The sequence below is a fragment of the Stenella coeruleoalba genome, assembly GCF_951394435.1.
Source record: "Stenella coeruleoalba genome assembly, contig: scaffold_80, whole genome shotgun sequence".
Taxonomy (NCBI): domain Eukaryota; kingdom Metazoa; phylum Chordata; class Mammalia; order Artiodactyla; family Delphinidae; genus Stenella; species Stenella coeruleoalba.
The window spans coordinates 196,078-216,567 of NW_027646004.1; the positions used below are offsets into that span (position 1 = coordinate 196,078).

At 44.3% G+C, this 20,490-nt stretch overlaps 1 long non-coding RNA gene across 1 annotated transcript in view; it reads right to left on the reverse strand.

Annotated features, from left to right (window-relative positions):
* Positions 1-1,836: 1,836 nt before the first annotated feature.
* The window catches only part of LOC307181399, a 1,189,503-nt gene continuing 1,170,849 nt past the window's right edge, over positions 1,837-20,490 (reverse strand). Inside the window, exon 4 of the long non-coding RNA XR_013826672.1 lies at positions 1,837-1,917. This is a non-coding gene — a long non-coding RNA (uncharacterized lncRNA). The remainder of the gene's footprint in view (positions 1,918-20,490) is intronic.

Below are 20,490 nucleotides of genomic sequence, written 5' to 3' on the forward strand. Positions count from 1 at the left end.
TGTTATGCTGATGGGCAGGATGTAAATTGCCAACAGACACACGGGAGAAGTGTATGGTGTTTCCTGAAACATCTAAAAAACAAAGCAACAGAACCTAGGGCACTTCCACTTATGGTCCTATAGCTTAGGGAAATTAAAATCAAAAAGACACAGCCACCCCAAAGTTTGGGACGCCTCTGTTTACAAGAACCTCATTTACACTACAAGTTCAACATCGCAGAAAGTGAAAAATGGAGAAAGAAGTTGTGGTATTTACTTACAAAGCAATATCACTCAGCAATGAAATCTATGTCATCAGGCCCTTAGCAGCACAATGAGTGGATTCAGGTATGATGATTCTAACTGAAATAAGTCACACAGAAAAAGAAACATCAGAAGATATCAGTAATACACGGAATATAAACTTGGCTACACAGGAACTGAATTACAGAACAGAACAGGGTCTCAAATTTAGAAAACCAACTTATGCTTGCTTAAGGGTAAAGGTGAGTTGGGGTGCTGCATAAAACCAGAGATTGAAATGAGCACAGATAAAGTTCCTTAAGCCAAATATGGAATAGACAAGAGCTACTCCTTGCTCAACGAAATGGACTCAACACCGCATATTAAACGTCTAAGAATGTACCTGACTAGTAAGTATCTTAAAACCTATGGATTGCTATGTCTCCGAAAGAGAATCAAGCATGTGTACAGGGTCATAAACGCAGCAGTGATAGGATTGGAGAGGTCCGTGAGCAAATGAAGATCCTTTGAAGTCATATTGCATGGTACCCATTCCACGGGTTTCAACTCCCCAGGTTTAAGGTATTCTTCCTTCAGCTAAAACATGCATGTGGAACCTAGAGTATGATCAACCATGTGATCGGGAGACGTGTTCAAATATGTCTCAGTTTTCGTACCCTGGTACTCGGGTGCAACATTCCAGACGCTTTACTAACACTCTACCCACTTGGCGAGTCAGTCCCTTTAACCTCCTGTTTGGCCCAGTTTGCAATTTCTGCGGAAGATGAACAGGAATAGCAAGAACCAATGAGAGGCTAGCTGGAGGTGTCTGGACGGGCAAATTTAACTCTCATTTCCCACCAGGAAGAGGAAATAACCAAATGCTCAGCGTGCCATAACGGAACCAGATTAGGGCCTGAAGCCATCCTGCGGTGTTGCGGCCAGCTCAAAAGAAAGCGAGTTGAAGAAAGGAGCTCAGGGGCACTGTAATTCACAAACCTGCAGAGTTATAAATGACAGCTATCGTCCAAAAATAGACTGAAGTAAGGCTGCCAAGAGGACTTGAAAGCGGGGCAGAATTGCAAGAAACCGATTTCAGAAGGTAGACTGGAATTGCATTGAAAGCATAGGAAAAGAGGCAGAACGTCCACAATGATGCACTTGGCCAAAAAGGGCGTATGCGTTTTTTCCTGAATATATTCAGGAAAAAACGCATACGCCCTTTTTGGCCAAACAAGCAAGCTTGCAAAGGAAATCTGCACTACAATGAAGTCTCACTTCCCCCCGGTCAAAAGGGCCATCTGAAAAAAGTGTAAAATCCAGAAAGGCAGGACAGGCCATGGAGAACTGGGAGCCTTGTTATGCTGATGGGCGGGATGTAAATTGCCAACAACCACTCGGGAGAAGTGTATGGTGTTTCCTGAAACATCTAAAAAACAAAGCAACAGAACCTAGGGCACTTCCACTTATGGTCCTATAGCTTAGGGAAATTAAAATCAAAAAGACACAGCCACCCCAAAGTTTGGAACGGCTCTGTTTACAAGAACCTCGTTTACAGTACAAGTTCAACATCGCAGAAAGTGAAAAATGGATAAAGAAGTTGTGGTATTTACTTACAAAGCAATATCACTCAGCAATGAAATCTGTGTCATCAGGCCCTTAGCAGCACAATGAGTGGATTCAGTTATGATGATTCTAAATGAAATAAGTCACACAGAAAAAGAAACATCATAAGATATCAGTAATACACGGAATGTAAACTTGGCTACACAGGAACTGCATTCCAAAACAGAACAGGGTCTCAAATTTAGAAAACCACCTTATGCTTGCTTAAGGGAAAAGGTGAGTTGGGTTGCTGCATAAAACCAGAGATTGAAATGAGCACAGATAAAGTTCCTTAAGCCAAATATGGAATAGACAAGAGCTACTCCTTGCTCAACGAAATGGACTCAAAACCCCATATTAAACGCCTAAGAATGTACCTGACTAGTAAGTATCTTAAAACCTATGGATTGCTATGTCTCCAAAAGAGAATCAAGCGTGTGTACAGGGGCATAAACGCAGCAGTGATAGGATTGGAGAGGTTCGGTGAGCAAATGAAGACCCTTTGAAGTCATATTGCATGGTACCCATTCCACGGGTCTCAACTCTCCAGGTTTAAGGTATTCTTCCTTCAGCTAAAACATGCATGTGGATCCCAGAGTATGATCAACCATGTGAACGGGAGACGTGTTCAAATATGTCTCAGTTTTCCTCCCCTGGTACTCGGGTGCAACATTCCAGACGCTTTACTAACACTCTCCCGACTTGGAGAGTCAGTCCCTTTAAATTCCTGTTTGGCCCAGTTTGCAATTTCTCCGGAAGATGAACAGGAATAGCGAGAACCAATGAGAGGCTAGCTGGAGGTGTCTGGACGGGCAAATTTAACTCTCATTTCCCACCAGGAAGAGGAATTAAACAAAGGCTCAGCATGCCGGGCCGGAACCAGATTAGGGCCTGAAGCCATCCTGCGGTGTTGCGGCCAGGTCACAAGAAAGCGAGTTGAAGAAAGGAGCTCAGGGGCACTGTAATTCACAAACCTGCAGAGTTATAAATGACAGCTATCGTCCAAAAATAGACTGAAGTAAGGCTTCCAAGAGGACTTGAAAGCGGGGCAGAATTGCAGGAAACCGATTTCAGGAGGTAGACTGGAATTGCATTGAAAGCATAGGAAAAGAGGCAGAACGTCCACAATGATGCACTTGGCCAAAAAGGGCGTATGTATTTTTTCCTGAATATATTCAGGAAAAAACGCATACGCCCTTTTTGGCCAACCAAGCAAGCTTGCAAAGGAAATCTGCACTACAATGAAGTCTCACTTCCCCCCGGTCAAAAGGGACATCTGAAAAAAGTGTAAAATCCAGAAAGGCAGGACAGGCCATGGAGAACTGGGAGCCTTGTTATGCTGATGGGAGGGATGTAAATTGCCAACAGCCACTCAGGAGAAGTGTATGGTGTTTCCTGAAACATCTAAAAAACAAAGCAACAGAGCCTAGGGCACTTCCACTTATGGTCCTATAGCTTAGGGAAATTAAAATCAAAAAGACACAGCAACCCCAAAATTTGGGACGGCTCTTTTTACAGGAATCTCTTCTACGGCACAAGTTAAATATCCCAGAGAGCAAATAATGGATAAAGAAGTTGCGGTACTTCTGTACAACAGAATACCACTCAGCAATGAAATCTATGTCACCAGGCCCGTACCAGCGTAATGAGTGGATTGAGGCACGATGATTCTAAGTGAAATAAGTCACACAGAAAAAGAAACATCATAAGGTATCACTAATACACGGAATGTGAACTTGGCTACACATGAACTGAATTACAAAACAGAACAGGGTCTCAAGTTTAGAAAACCAACTTATGCCTGCTTAAGGGGGAAGGTGAGTTGGGGTGCTGCATAAAAGCAGAGTTTGAAATTAGCACAGATACCATTCCATAAGCCAAATATGTAATAGACAAGAGCTACCCCTTGCTCAACGAAATGGATTCAACAATGAGGTATCACCTCACACCTGGTAGAATAGGCATCATTGAAAATCTACAAACAAAAAATGCTGGAAAGGGTGTGGAGAAAAGGAACCCTCTTCCACTATTGTTGGGAATATAAATTGATACAGTCATTATGGAGAACAATATGGAATTTCTTAAGAAACTAACAATAGAATTACCATATGATACAGCAATCCCAGTACTGGACATATACCCAGACAAAACCATAAATCAAAAAGAGTCATTCACCGCAATGTTCATTGCATCACTATTTACAATATCGAGGTAATGGAAGCAACCTAAATGCCCACAGACAGACGAATGCATAAAGCTGTGGTACATATATAAAATGGAATATTACTCAGCCATGAAAAGGAATGAAATTGGGTCATTTGTAGAGACGTCGATGGATCTAGAGACTGTCATACAGAGTGAAGTAAGTCAGAAAGAGAAAAACAAATCTTGTATATTCATGCATATATGTGGAACCTAGAAAAACTGTACAGATTAACCATTTTGCAAGGCATAAATAGAGCAACAGATGTAGACAACAAACGTATGGACAACAAGGGGGGAAAGCTGTTGGGGGGGTGGTGGTGGGAGGAGTTGAGAGACTGGGATTGGCATGTATACATTTATATGTATAAAATAGATAACCAATAAGAACCTGCTGTATAAAAATATAAAATAAAATTCAAAATTAAAAAGAAATAAAATTTAAAAAATAAAACAGAAAAAACAATTATTCCCTGCACATACATGTATTTATATGAATAAATTATTTCCATGCTTATATCTGTAAATACAAAAAAGAGGAATAAAATCTACCTTGAACCAAAAACGAAAAAGAGAAAAAAAACACAGAACCCACCAGTTACACAGAGGAAAACCGTATCAGGGCACTTGCTCCAGTTGTAAACAATTCTGAAGTTGGTCAGTGGTGGGGAATCGTCTCCCATTCAGCCAGCAGCCCCCACGCAACAAGCGTCCTCATTGCAAAGCTGGGGCACCGTGCCGAGGCATCTGTGAGTAAACGTGAGCTGAGCCCCAGGCCAGTTGCTGCTGAACTATTCCCACCCGTCCCAGGTAAAACACCTGAATATATACAAGGACTTGAAAGCCTAGAGGAAGGGCCATAGAGCCACACGAGTGACAGCATGCCGGCCGACTTGGTGCCTGCAGGCCAGCCAGGATGGTCCTGGCCCTGGGTGCTCTTCTGGAAGATTTCCATTTCCCTGCCTGAGATACCCGTCCTGTCCCTGCCCCCACTGCTTTTTTCCTTCCTCACCTCTGCCCAGGGAGAAATTCCAGCAGCAGGTATGGGTGACACATCCTCTTCTTTAGCAGGTGGCAGCCTGGCAACTGCTGCAGAAAGTCCAGCAGAGCCCCACTCACACTGGGCCACCCACAAAGCTGTGGCCTCTCACTCCCTCCCACCAGCCCAGCCCCGAGACTGCTGACAGGGCAGAGAAAATGGCGTCAGGCACGGCTGCAGGGGCTCTTGCTGCCTGGAGTGGTATTTATATTGATCTCAACCCAGGCACACCTGGGGAGGGCTGGCCGGCACGGTAAGGCTGCCCAGGTCAGCCAATCATCACCCCTCAGGGGCTCACAGTTGCAGAAAATGGAACTTGCTGAACCGGCCAGGTCCAAGGAACAGGTGTGGGCTCCTGAGAGTCAGGATAGACAAGGGGCTGCAGCTTTGGCTTGTTTTCTAATCATTTTATCTGGCCCATGAGTGGGAGACAACTTCAAGAAAACCCTCTCCTAATGAGAGGAACCCAGGAGTCAGGGAGAGGAGGGGTGGGTGGTGGTTGGAGACAGAGGCCTGGTGCCCCGGGTGCAGTGGAAGTCTCTGGAAGACCAGGTGGAGGGAGGCCTCACGGAGTGATGCCCAGGGTCACAGACCTGTCGCAGCTGCTGTTTGTTAGTTCAAGTCCTGCTCTGAGGTGCTCTGTGTCAGCTCTGAGCGACAGGTGAGCTGGGGGTGCTCTGCAATGAGGGCTATGTGCACGGTTCCTGTGTGCCCAGCCCTGCCACGGTACCTGCAAGGGTAGCTCTGTATCCTGGGAGGGGCCTGACCACGAGAGCCCCGTGGGCTGGGGTGGGGGTGGGGTACCTGCCCAGGTGAGCTCCATATTCTGGGATTGGTCTGACCACGAGAGCCCCATGGGCTGCTGGGGACCTGGTAAAGGATGTCAGGACAGTCAGTGAAGCCACCGAGGATATACCTCCAGTTGCTCCTAATTCCTACACCCTGCTGGTCATTCTACCAACCACCAGGACATGGTATTCTGTATTAGTCTTCAATGATGCCTTCTTTTGTATTCCATTAGTCCCAGAGTCACAAGAAATTTTGGCTTGTGAGTGGCAGGACTCAACATACAACTAAAACAATACTTCCGGGCCGTCTGGCCCCAAGGGTGCAAAAATTCCCACACCATCTTTGGGGAAAGCTTAGCTAAAGACCTAAAAGTTCTACCTCTGGAAAAGGAAACCCTCCTTCAATATGCAGACGACATTCTGATCACCAGCCCTACTAAGGAGGCCTCTGAACTACCAAGCCAATAAAGGATAGAAGTTGTCCAAGAAAAAGCTCAAATATCACAGACTGCGGTGACCTGCCTGGGCTTCATTCTCACAGAAGGTCAGAGAAGCCCATCCCAGGAAAGGGAAGAAACCATTTTCAGCCTTACCCCTTTCTAAAACTAGAAGACAGCTTAGGGGTTCCTGGGGAGGCCAGGGTTTGCTGCTTCTGGATCCCTAACTACAGTCTACTAGCTGGGCCTCTATATGAAACACTGAAAGGAAAAGATGATGATCCTTTTGAATAGAATCCAGAAGTGGCCTTTCAAGAATGGAAAGAGCAGTCAATTCAGACCCTTGCCCTGGAACTCCCTAATTTAGCTAAACCCTTTGACCTTTACATTCCCGGTGAAAGGTGAATCGCCATTGGAGAATTAGTGCAAAAACTGGGACCACTTGAAATGGAACAATGCAAGAATGCCATCCAGGTAGGATAAACTACGGTCACTAAGGGGCTTGGCCCACTGCCACATCTGGCCAAGATACTGGCGGTATCTAAAAACCTGGAAATCAGCAGCCCAAAAGGCCACCTCCCTCCTAAGGGAAAAGGACCCCACGTGGTGATCCTAACCACCAACCATGCCCTGAAGTTGCAGGGTTCGCTCCGTGGGCACACCGACCTCGAGTGAGGAGGCCCTCCAACTCCAACATCCAGAGAGATAACCGGGGGCAACAGGGCACCATGACGACTCGTGTGAACATCACTTGACCTGGAGTTTCTCTCATAAAACAACAAGAGTGTGTCCCAAAAGAGTAGACTACTGCTTGCAGGACTTACTGCACCCAGAGGGGAGCTAATAATCTTGGCGGGGGAACAGTATACCACACTGTCACCATAGAAAAGCCGACAGACACCGTGATGATGGTGGCCAATAAGACCGGCTGGACTCCTGTTTACTTCAAAAGGCTGTTGACTCAGTAGCCATCATGGTCCTTGGTCACCACTGACCCTGGACTGTCTGGGAGTTGAGCGGGCAGGGCTCTGACACCTGGTGCTGTTTGTACGTTAATTCAGGGGCCTAACTGAAGAAAGCGCAGACTACTGGTCAGAGCATCTAGGCTGGCAGAGACAGTCAGCCTAAGGTGGCCGAACAAATGTGGGGCGGGGTGAAACCGGCCCCCACAGCGTCTCTGCACATCTCTTTCCTGGACCCTTAAAGGTCATTAGAATCTATAACACTTCCAATGCTGGTGCTCAGGTGGACGAGCAGGGAGGCAGGTGTCCTGGGGACAATCAACGTCACCGGGAGGCTGCTGGGGAGAAGCTCTGACCCTCGCCCCAGGGTATGAGGGCTCCCAACTCAGCACTCAGCAGTTACAGAAGAAGGGTCTGCACCCTCAGCACTCCAAGAATGAGGAACGGGACAAAAGGCAGAGGAGGGGTTTGTCCCCAGCAAAGCCCATTAAAAATCCCTGGGAGATAAAAATAGAATCTGGGCAATAAAGTCAAGTCTAACCTTTTTTATCCTTTGTGCTTTGTCTAATTTCACGTGCTCCTAGGGTCCCGCATGCAGAGGTTCCACACCTGGCACTTCAGACCAGATTTCCTAGTGCAGAATGGCTGGGTCGACACCTCAGCTCCTGGGGCCCAGTGCAGACTCCACGATATAGAGCCTGAGCTACAGCCAACCCGGCCCTCGAGAGCTCCGCCGCCTCCCTCCCTCCCACTGACTCTGACAGGATCTCTACACAGCAGCCCAGCCCACAGCCCACGGGGTAGTGCATGCTCTCACCTCTCCATTCTCTGATCAAAATATAAAGTTTCCTTTGCTTGTGAACCAAACTCAGTCTCGATCTGTTGGCCCCAATGACACTGGGCAGGGGGACACTTGTTGGGGTCCACTCTGGAGGATCAGTAACAGAAATTGAGACTATTGTAACCTCAATGAACAGATGTGTGAGCCAAACTGTAGTTAACATAGAACAGTGTATAAGGCTCGGGTAAAATAAGATGTTTTTAACACTTCCATTTGATATTTCCATCACTTTTTATAAGCAAGTTCAGTGAAAAGGTTTGTCTTATTTGTCAGGTCAATATTAGAGAAACGAAGTGATTTCTTTCCAAGGATGTACAGCTAATAATCTTGGTTAAACCTTCAATCTTGTTTTAAATGCTTTTCCATTGAAAATGATACCTCTCTTTCAGCTCCCCCATTTCTGAGAAGTATAAAATCTTATAATTTATTATTACCAAAGGGGAAAGGTGGGAGGAGGGATAAATTAACAGTTTGGAATGAACACATACACACTGCTATGTATAAAATAGATCATCAACAAGGAACTACTGTATAGCACAGGGAACTACACTCAACATTTTGCAATAACCTATAAGGGGAAATAATCTGAAAAAGAATAGATATTTTTATTGACATCATCTATCAATGACAGTTAAAGTGTAGCCTAAGGGAAGCTGGTGGTGAGTGCTTCTGACCCTGAAGACTTCAATCATCTAAAGTTTGGACTCTGCCTACTTCCCAAGGCCCTTAATGAACATATGTGTAGCCGTAGCTTAAAAACTTCCCCAGTTTGGGTTTCGGGGAGACACTGATTTTGAAAAAGCCCTGGTGTTCTCCTTACATGAATGGGACTCTTCCTACTGCTAAAACATGTCTGTCACACCCAGAGGATGGTATATCGTCTGATCGGGAAGAGTTTGGAAAAGGCATCTCATCTCCTCATCTCCTGGTGCTCGGGTTCACCCCTCCAGCGTCTTTACTAACAGTCTCCCCACTTGGAGATGTCAGCACTGTCAACATCCTGTTGCGTACAGTTTGGAATTTGTCCAGAGGATGAAGCGGAAGGATGAGGAACAATGAGAGACAAGTCCTAGGTGTTCAGACAGGCACATGTCACTCTAATTTCCAATCAGGAAGACGAATTGACCAAAGGCTAGGGTTGCCCATGGAAACAGTATAGGGCTTGAGGAAATCCCGCTGCTTTGTGGCCAGTTCCCATAAACACGAGTTGAACAATGGAACTCAGGGGCAGTAAAATTCACAAAACTGCAGAGTTGAAAATATCCATCACTGAAAAATGTCTTGAGGAAAGTCAGAGAAAAGGACTTGTAAGCAAGGGAGAATGGCAGGAAAGGGATTTGAGGAGGTAGAAAGGACTCGCCATTAAGCACAAGAAAAGGAGCTGAACATTGCCAACATTGCCAAGATTGCAGTTGGCCAAAAAGGGTGTATGCGTTCTTTTCTGTATATATTCAAGAAAAGAGCATACACTTTTTTAGCCAACCAAACAGGTGGGCACTGGAAGTCAATACTACAAAAGATATCACTTCGCATCAGTCAGAAGAGCCATCCTCATAAAGCGTAAACAACAGAAATGCAGGACAGGGCAACGAGAAGAGGGAGCCCTGTGAGACTTATAGTGGAAATGTATATTGCCAACGGCCATTCTGGAGAAGTGTATTGTGTTTACTAAAGCATCTAAACAATGAGCTACAGAGCATAGGGCACTTGCACTCATGGGCGTATATCTTGGGAAAAACAAAAATCGAGAGGACACAGGCACCCCAATGTTTACCCCCTCTCTGTTTAAAAGATCCTCGACTAGGATATAACTTAAATGTCTCTGGAGGGAAAAAATGGATAGAGATGTGGTACTTAGGTAGAGTGGAATATTATTCAGCCTGGAAATCAATGAAATATGGCCAGTTGTAACAACTCCGGAGGAGTTACGTATGATCATTCTAAGTGACAGAATTCAAAAAGAAAAAGACACATATCATAAGATATCACTTAAAGGTGGAATCCAAAATGGCTACACATGAAATAAATTACAAAACAAAAACATAGTCAAATATGTAGAAAACACGCATAAGGCTGCTAAACGGGAAAGGTGGGGAGGGGTGAGGCATCATCCAGGAGGTTGAAATTAGCAAAGATACCATTCCAAATACCAAACTGATAATCAACAAGGCCTACACGGTAGCTAAAAGAACTGCACTCAGCACACTCAAGTCACCGGAAAAGAATATATACGACTGGTAAGAATCTGAAAAAGAATTTATTGATGTCTCTCTGTACGTGAATCAAGTGGATGTACAGCAGCAAGAAACAGAGCTTTGAAAATCAGCTGTAACCAATATAGTAATAAATTGAAAAAAATAAACGACAGAGAGACAGAGAAAACCTCTTACAACTTTTCCTCAGGGACGGTGATGCAACATGGATTGAACACATCTAGACCCACAGCAGGATGAGACATAAGGCTGGAAACTGTTTGCGCTAAGAGAAATGTGAGGTTGGGTGAGGAAATGCACACCCTTTAAAGTAATACTACCTGGTACCCATTCAATGGGTCCCAAATCTGCAGGTTCAAGGGATCTTCCTACAGCTAAAACATGCATGGAAAACCCAGAGGACTGTACACCATGTGATCGGGAGATGTGTCTAAAATGCACCTCATTTATCCTCTCCTGGTGCTCCTGTTCACCATTCCAGCCACGCTACTTAGAATCTCCCCACTTGGAGAATCAGCACATTTAAACTTCTGTTTCACACATTTTGCAAATTGTGAGGAGGATGAACGGGAAGAGGGGGAACCAATGACAGAAGAGTTGTAGGGGTTTGGACGGGCACATATCACTCTACTTTCCCATTAAGAATAAGAATTAAAGAAAGGCTCAGCCTGCCTCGCCGGAGCCAAAATAGGGCCTGAAGCAATCCTGCGGGTTTGAGGCCAGCTCACAAAAGAGCAACTTAAAAAATGGAGCTCAGGGTCACTGCAATTCACAAACCTGCAGAGTTACAAATGAAAACTAACGTCCAAAAATATGTTGAGGTAAGGCAAAGAAGAGGATCTGAATGCAAGACAGAATTGCAAGAAACAGATTTCAAGAGATAGATTGGACTCGTCTTTAACGCACATGAAAAGCGGCAGAATTTCGACAATGATGCAGTTGGCCCAAAAGGGCGTATGCGTTTTTTCCTGATTATATCCAGGAAAAAACGCATACGCACTTTATGGGCAACGAAGCAAGCAAGCAATGCAAATGTGCACAACAAAGAAGTCTCACTTCCCACCGGTCAAATGGGTCATCCTAAAAAATTGTAAAAACCAGAAATGCAGGACAGGCCATGGAGAACAGGGAGCCTTTATACGCTGATGGGCAGTGTGTGAACTGCCGAGAGCCACTCTGGAGAAGTGTATGGTGGTTCCTAAATCATCTAAAAAACAGAGCTACAGAGCATAGGACACTTCCAATCATGGGAGTATATCTAGGGAAGTCTAAAAATCAACAAGACACAAGCACACCACAGTTTAGGGCTACTCTGTTTACAAGAACCTCAACTTCAGTACACCTTAAATATCCCAGGAAAGAGAACAATGGATAAAGAAGATGTGGTACTTATGTACAATGGAATATCTCTTCACCATGAAATCAATGTAATAAGGCTAGTAGAAGGATAAAGAGTGGATTTAGGTCCGATAATACTACTTGAAATAAGTCAAACAGAAAAAGAAACATATCATAAGATATCACTTATAGAGGGAGGGTAAATATGGCTGCACAAGAAATGAATTACAGAACAGAACAGTGTCTCACATTTAGAAAACACACTTATGTCAGCTTAAGGGGAAAGGAGAGGTGGGGTGATGCATAAAACCAGAGTTTGAAATTAGCACAGATACCGTTCAATAAACCAAATAGGTATTAGACAAGATCTACACCTTGCTCAATGAACAGGCCTCAACACACCCTATACACCGCAGAGAAATATATCTGAGGAATAAGAATCTTAAAACCCATGTATTGATATATCTCCATAAGGGAATCAAGTGTGTGCAGAGCGGCACAAACACAGCAGTGAAAATGAGCTAAACCCCATTATAGAAATAAATTTTAAAAACAAAACGCTGAAACAATGAAAGAGAGAAAAATTCTTACAAAATTCGCTCAGGGGCTGTGATGCAACCTGGATTGACCACATATAAACCCACAGCTGGATAAGACATAAGGCTGGACACTTGGGGCTGACAGGATTGGTGAGCTTTGGTGAGCAACTGCCGAAAGTTTAATGCAATACTTCATGCTACTCAGTCCAAGGGTCCCAACACTCCAGGTTGAAGGGAATCTTCCTACAGCTAAACCATGCTTGGGAAACCCAGCGACTGGTATACCATATGATCGGGAAAGGTTTCTAAAACGCACCTCATTTTTCCTCTCCTGGGGCTCCGGATCGACATTCCAGCCGCTTTACTAACAACATCCCCACATGGAGTCAATGCCTTTAAGTTCTGGTATCGCACAGTCTGCAGTTAGTGCAGAGGATGAATGGGAATAGGGGGAACCAGTGAGAAACTAGCTGTAGCGGTTTCAATGGGCACATGTCACTCTAATATCACATCAGTAAGAAGAATTAACCAAAGGCACAGCAGGTGCCCCAGAAGAAAAATAGGGCTTCAAGGAATCCTGTGGTTATGGGGCAATACCACAAAAATAAGAGCTAAAAAATGGAGCTAAGGGCCACTGCAATTCAAAAACCTGCAGAGTTATAAAGGCCAACTATTTTTAAAAAATATATTGAGGTAAGGCTATGAAGAGGCATTGAAAGCAAGGCAGAATTGCAGGAAACCGATTTCAGGAGGTAGACTGGAATTGCATTGAAAGCATATGAAGAGAGTCAGAAACTCGACAATGATGCACTTGGCCAAAAAGGGCGTATGCATTTTTTCCTGAATATATTCAGGAAAAAACGCATACGCCCTTTTTGGCCAACCAAGCAAGCTTGCAAAGGAAATGTGCACTACAATGAAGTCTCACTTCCCCCCGGTCAAAAGGGCCATCTGAAAAAAGTGTAAAATCCAGAAAGGCAGGACAGGCCATGGAGAACTGGGAGCCTTGTTATGCTGAAGGGCGGGATGTAAATTGCCAACAACCACTCAGGGGAAGTGTATGGTGTTTCCTGAAACATCTAAAAAACAAAGCAACACAGCCTAGGCCACTTCCACTTATGGTCCTATAGCTTAGGGAAATTAAAATCAAAAAGACACAGCCACCCCAAAGTTTGGGACGCCTCTGTTTACAAGAACCTCGTTTCCAGTACAAGTTCAACATCGCAGAAAGTGAAAAATGGAGAAAGAAGTTGTGGTATTTACTTACAAAGCAATATCACTCAGCAATGAAATCTGTGTCATCAGGCCCTTAGCAGCACAATGAGTGGATTCAGGTATGATGATTCTAACTGAAATAAGTCACACAGAAAAAGAAACATCATAAGATATCAGTAATACACGGAATGTAAACTTGGCTACACAGGAACTGAATTACAGAACAGAACAGGGTCTCAAATTTAGAAAACCAACTTATGCTTGCTTAAGGGGAAAGGTGAGTTGGGGTGCTGCATAAAACCAGAGATTGAAATGAGCACAGATAAAGTTCCTTAAGCCAAATATGGAATAGACAAGAGCTACTCCTTGCTCAACGAAATGGACTCAACACCGCATATTAAACGCCTAAGAATGTACCTGACTAGTAAGTATCTTAAAACCTATAGATTGCTATGTCTCCGAAAGAGAATCAAGCATGTGTACAGGGGCATAAACGCAGCAGTGATAGGATTGGAGAGGTTCGGTGAGCAAATGAAGACCCTTTGAAGTCATATTGCATGGTACCCATTCCACGGGTTTCAACTACCCAGGTTTTAGGTATTCTTCCTTCAGCTAAAACATGCATGTGGAACCCAGAGTATGATCAACCATGTGATCGGGAGACGTGTTCAAATATGTCTCAGTTTTCGTACCCTGGTACTCGGGTGCAACATTCCAGACGCTTTACTAACACTCTCCCGACTTGGAGAGTCAGTCCCTTTAACCTCCTGTTTGGCCCAGTTTGCAATTTCTGTGGAAGATGAACAGGAATAGCGAGAACCAATGAGAGACTAGCTGGAGGTGTCTGAACGGGCAAATTTAACTCTCATTTCCCACCAGGAAGAGGAATTAACCAAAGGCTCAGCATGCCGGGCCGGAACCAGATTAGGGCCTGAAGCCATCCTGCGGTGTTGCGGCCAGGTCACAAGAAAGCGAGTTGAAGAAAGGAGCTCAGGGGCACTGTAATTCACAAACCTGCAGAGTTATAAATGACAGCTATCGTCCAAAAATAGACTGAAGTAAGGCTGCCAAGAGGACTTGAGAGCGGGGCAGAATTGCAGGAAACCGAATTCAGGAGGTAGACTGGAATTGCATTGAAAGCATAGGAAAAGAGGCAGAACGTCCACAATGATGCACTTGGCCAAAAAGGGCGTATGCGTTTTTTCCTGAATATATTCAGGAAAAAACGCATACGCCCTTTTTGGCCAACCAAGCAAGCTTGCAAAGGAAATCTGCACTACAATGAAGTCTCACTTCCCCCCGGTCAAAAGGGCCATCTGAAAAAAGTGTAAAATCCAGAAAGGCAGGACAGGCCATGGAGAACTGGGAGCCTTGTTATGCTGATGGGCGGGATGTAAATTGCCAACAGACACTCGGGAGAAGTGTATGGTGTTTCCTGAAACATCTAAAAAACAAAGCAACAGAGCCTAGGGCACTGCGACTTATGGTCCTATAGCTTAGGGAAATTAAAATCAAAAAGACACAGCCACCCCAAAGTTTGGGACGCCTCCGTTTACAAGAACCTCGTTTACCGTACAAGTTCAATATCACAGAAAGTGAAAAATGGATAAAGAACTTGTGGTACTTACGTACAATGCAGTATCACTCAGCAATGAAATCTATGTCATCAGGCCCATAGCAGCATAATGAGTGGATTCAGGTACGATGATTCTAACTGAAATAAGTCACACAGAAAAAGAAACATCATAAGATATCACTAATACACGGAATGTAAACTTGGCTACAGAGGAACTGAATTCCAAAACAGAACCGGGTCTCAAATTTAGAAAAGCAACTTATGCTTGCTTAAGGGGAAAGGTGAGTTGGGGTGCTGCATAAAACCAGAGATTGAAATGAGCACAGATAAAGTTCCTTAAGCCAAATATGGAATAGACAAGAGCTACTCCTTGCTCAACGAAATGGACTCAACACCGCATATTAAACGCCTAAGAATGTACCTGACTAGTAAGTATCTTAAAACCTATGGATTGCTATGTCTCCAAAAGAGAATCAAGCGTGTGTACAGGGGCATAAACGCAGCAGTGATAGGATTGGAGAGGTTCGGTGAGCAAATGAAGACCCTTTGAAGTCATATTGCATGGTACCCATTACACGGGTCTCAACTCTCCAGGTTTAAGGTATTCTTTCTTCAGCTAAAACATGCATGTGGAACCCAGAGTATGATCAACCATGTGAACGGGAGACGTGTTCAAATATGTCTCAGTTTTCCTCCCCTGGTACTCGGGTGCAACATTCCAGACGCTTTATTAACACTCTCACGACTTGGAGAGTCAGTCCCTTTAACCTCCTGTTTGGCCCAGTTTGCAATTTCTGTGGAAGATGAACAGGAATAGCGAGAACCAATGAGAGACTAGCTGGAGGTGTCTGAACGGGCAAATTTAACTCTCATTTCCCACCAGGAAGAGGAATTAACCAAAGGCTCAGCATGCCGGGCCGGAACCAGATTAGGGCCTGAAGCCATCCTGCGGTGTTGTGGCCAGGTCACAAGAAAGCGAGTTGAAGAAAGGAGCTCAGGGGCACTGTAATTCACAAACCTGCAGAGTTATAAATGACAGCTATCGTCCAAAAATAGACTGAAGTAAGGCTGCCAAGAGGACTTGAAAGCGGGGCAGAATTGCAGGAAACCGATTTCAGGAGTTAGACTGGAATTGCATTGAAAGCATAGGAAAAGAGGCAGAACGTCCACAATGATGCACTTGGCCAAAAAGGGCGTATGCGTTTTTTCCTGAATATATTCAGGAAAAAACGCATACGCCGTTTTTGGCCAACCAAACAAGCTTGCAAAGGAAATCTGCACTACAATGAAGTCTCACTTCCCCCCGGTCAAAAGGGCCATCTGAAAAAAGTGTAAAATCCAGAAAGGCAACAGGCCATTGAGAACTGGGAGCCTTGTTATGCTGATGGGCGGGATGTAAATTGCCAACAGACACTCGGGAGAAGTGTATGGTGTTTCCTGAAACATCTAAAAAACAAAGCAACAGAGCCTAGGGCACTGCGACTTATGGTCCTATAGCTTAGGGAAATTAAAATCAAAAAGACACAGCCACCCCAAAGTTTGGGACGCCTCTGTTTACAAGAACCTCATTTACAGTACAAGTTCAACATCGCAGAAAGTGAAAAATGGATAAAGAAGTTGTGGTATTTACTTACAAAGCAATATCACTCAGCAATGAAATCTGTGTCATCAGGCCCTTAGCAGCACAATGAGTGGATTCAGGTATGATGATTCTAACTGAAATAAGTCACACAGAAAAAGAAACATCATAAGATATCAGTAATACACAGAATGTAAACTTGGCTACACAGGAACTGAATTACAGAACAGAACAGGGTCTCAAATTTAGAAAAACAACTTATGCTTGCTTAAGGGGAAAGGTGAGTTGGGGTGCTGCATAAAACCAGAGATTGAAATGAGCACAGATAAAGTTCCTTAAGCCAAATATGGAATAGACAAGAGATACTCCTTGCTCAACGAAATGGACTCAACACCGCATATTAAACGTCTAAGAATGTACCTGACTAGTAAGTATCTTAAAACCTATGGATTGCTATGTCTCCGAAAGAGAATCAAGCATGTGTACAGGGGCATAAACGCAGCAGTGATAGGATTGGAGAGGTTCGGTGAGCAAATGAAGACCCTTTGAAGTCATATTGCATGGTACCCATTCCACGGGTCTCAACTCTCCAGTTTTAAGGTATTCTTCCTTCAGCTAAAACATGCATGTGGAACCCAGAGTATGATCAACCATGTGAACGGGAGACGTGTTCAAATATTTCTCAGTTTCCCTCCCCTGGTACTCGGGTGCAACATTCCAGACGCTTTACTAACACTCTCCCCACTTGCAGAGTCAGTCCCTTTAACCTCCTGTTTGGCCCAGTTTGCAATTTCTGTGGAAGATGAACAGGAATAGCGAGAACCAATGAGAGACTAGCTGGAGGTGTCTGGATGGGCAAATTTAACTCTCATTTCCCACCAGGAAGAGGAATTAACGAAAGGCTCAGCGTGCCGTGCCAGAACCAGATTAGAGCCTGAAGACATCCTGCGGTGTTGCGGCCAGCTCAAAAGAAAGCGAGTTGAAGAAAGGAGCTCAGGGGCACTGTAATTCACAAACCTGCAGAGTTATAAATGACAGCTATCGTCCAAAAATAGACTGAAGTAAGGCTGCCAAGAGGACTTGAAAGCGGGGCAGAATTGCAGGAAACCGATTTCAGGAGGTAGACTGGAATTGCATTGAAAGCATAGGAAAAGAGGCAGAACGTCCACAATGATGCACTTGGCCAAAAAGGGCGTATGCGTTTTTTCCTGAATATATTCAGGAAAAAACGCATACGCCCTTTTTGGCCAACCAAGCAAGCTTGCAAAGAAATCTGCACTACAATGAAGTCTGAATTCCCCCCGGTCAAAAGGGCCATCTGAAAAAAGTGTAAAATCCAGAAAGGCAGGAAAGGCCATGGAGAACTGGGAGCCTTGTTATGCTGATGGGTGGGATGTAAATTGCCAACAGACACTCAGGAGAAGTGTATGGTGTTTCCTGAAACATCTAAAAAACAAAGCAACAGAGCCTAGGGCAATTCCACTTATGGTCCTATAGCTTAGGGAAATTAAAATCAAAAAGACACAGCCACCCCAAAGTTTGGGACGCCTCCGTTTACAAGAACCTCGTTTACCGTACAAGTTCAATATCACAGAAAGTGAAAAATGGATAAAGAAATTGTGGTACTTACGTACAATGCAGTATCACTCAGCAATGAAATCTATGTCATCAGGCCCATAGCAGCATAATGAGTGGATTCAGGTACGATGATTCTAACTGAAATAAGTCACACAGAAAAAGAAACATCATAAGATATCACTAATACACGGAATGTAAACTTGGCTACAGAGGAACTGAATTCCAAAACAGAACAGGGTCTCAAATTTAGAAAAGCAACTTATGCTTGCTTAAGGGGAAAGGTGAGTTGGGGTGCTGCATAAAACCAGAGATTGAAATGAGCACAGATAAAGTTCCTTAAGCCAAATATGGAATAGACAAGAGCTACTCCTTGCTCAACGAAATGGACTCAACACCGCATATTAAACGCCTAAGAATGTACCTGACTAGTAAGTATCTTAAAACCTATGGATTGCTATGTCTCCAAAAGAGAATCAAGCGTGTGTACAGGGGCATAAACGCAGCAGTGATAGGATTGGAGAGGTTCGGTGAGCAAATGAAGACCCTTTGAAGTCATATTGCATGGTACCCATTACACGGGTCTCAACTCTCCAGGTTTAAGGTATTCTTTCTTCAGCTAAAACATGCATGTGGAACCCAGAGTATGATCAACCATGTGAACGGGAGACGTGTTCAAATATGTCTCAGTTTTCCTCCCCTGGTACTCGGGTGCAACATTCCAGACGCTTTATTAACACTCTCCCGACTTGGAGAGTCAGTCCCTTTAACCTCCTGTTTGGCCCAGTTTGCAATTTCTGTGGAAGATGAACAGGAATAGTGAGAACCAATGAGAGACTAGCTGGAGGTGTCTGAACGGGCAAATTTAACTCTCATTTCCCACCAGGAAGAGGAATTAACCAAAGGCTCAGCGTGCCGTGCCAGAACCAGATTAGAGCCTGAAGACATCCTGCGGTGTTGCGGCCAGCTCAAAAGAAAGCGAGTTGAAGAAAGGAGCTCAGGGGCACTGTAATTCACAAACCTGCAGAGTTATAAATGACAGCTATCGTCCAAAAATAGACTGAAGTAAGGCTGCCAAGAGGACTTGAAAGCGGGGCAGAATTGCAGGAAACCGATTTCAGGAGGTAGACTGGAATTGCATTGAAAGCATAGGAAAAGAGGCAGAACGTTCACAATGATGCACTTGGCCAAAAAGGGCGTATGCGTTTTTTCCTGAATATATTCAGGAAAAAACGCATAGGCCCTTTTTGGCCAACCAAGCAAGCTTGCAAAGAAATCTGCACTACAATGAAGTCTCAATTCCCCCCGGTCAAAAGGGCCATCTGAAAAAAGTGTAAAATCCAGAAAGGCAGGACAGGCCATGGAGAACTGGGAGCCTTGTTATGCTGATGGGTGGGATGTAAATTGCCAACAGACACTCAGGAGAAGTGTATGGTGTTTCCTGAAACATCTAAAAAACAAAGCAACAGAGCCTAGGGCACTTCCACTTATGGTCCTATAGCTTAGGGAAATTAAAATCAAAAAGACACAGCCACCCCAAAGTTTGGGACGCCTCTGTTTACAAGAACCTCGTTTACCGTACAAGTTCAATATCACAGAAAGTGAAAAATGGATAAAGAACTTGTGGTACTTACGTACAATGCAGTATCACTCAGCAATGAAATCTATGTCATCAGGCCCATAGCAGCATAATGAGTGGATTCAGGTACGATGACTCTAACTGAAATAAGTCACACAGAAAAAGAAACATCATAAGATATCACTAATACACGGAATGTAAACTTGGCTACAGAGGAACTGAATTCCAAAACAGAACAGGGTCTCAAATTTAGAAAAGCAACTTATGCTTGCTTAAGGGGAAAGGTGAGTTGGGGTGCTGCATAAAACCAGAGATTGAAATGAGCACAGATAAAGTTCCTTAAGCCAAATATGGAATAGACAAGAGCTACTCCCTGCTCAACGAAATGGACTCAACACCGCATATTAAACGCCTAAGAATGTACCTGACTAGTAAGTATCTTAAAACCTATGGATTGCTATGTCTCCAAAAGAGAATCAAGCATGTGTACAGGGGCATAAACGCAGCAGTGATAGGATTGGAGAGGTTCGGTGAGCAAATGAAGACCCTTTGAAGTCATATTGCATGGTACCCATTACACGGGTCTCAACTCTCCAGGTTTAAGGTATTCTTTCTTCAGCTAAAACATGCATGTGGAACCCAGAGTATGATCAACCATGTGAACGGGAGACGTGTTCAAATATGTCTCAGTTTTCCTCCCCTGGTACTCGGGTGCAACATTCCAGACGCTTTATTAACACTCTCACGACTTGGAGAGTCAGTCCCTTTAACCTCCTGTTT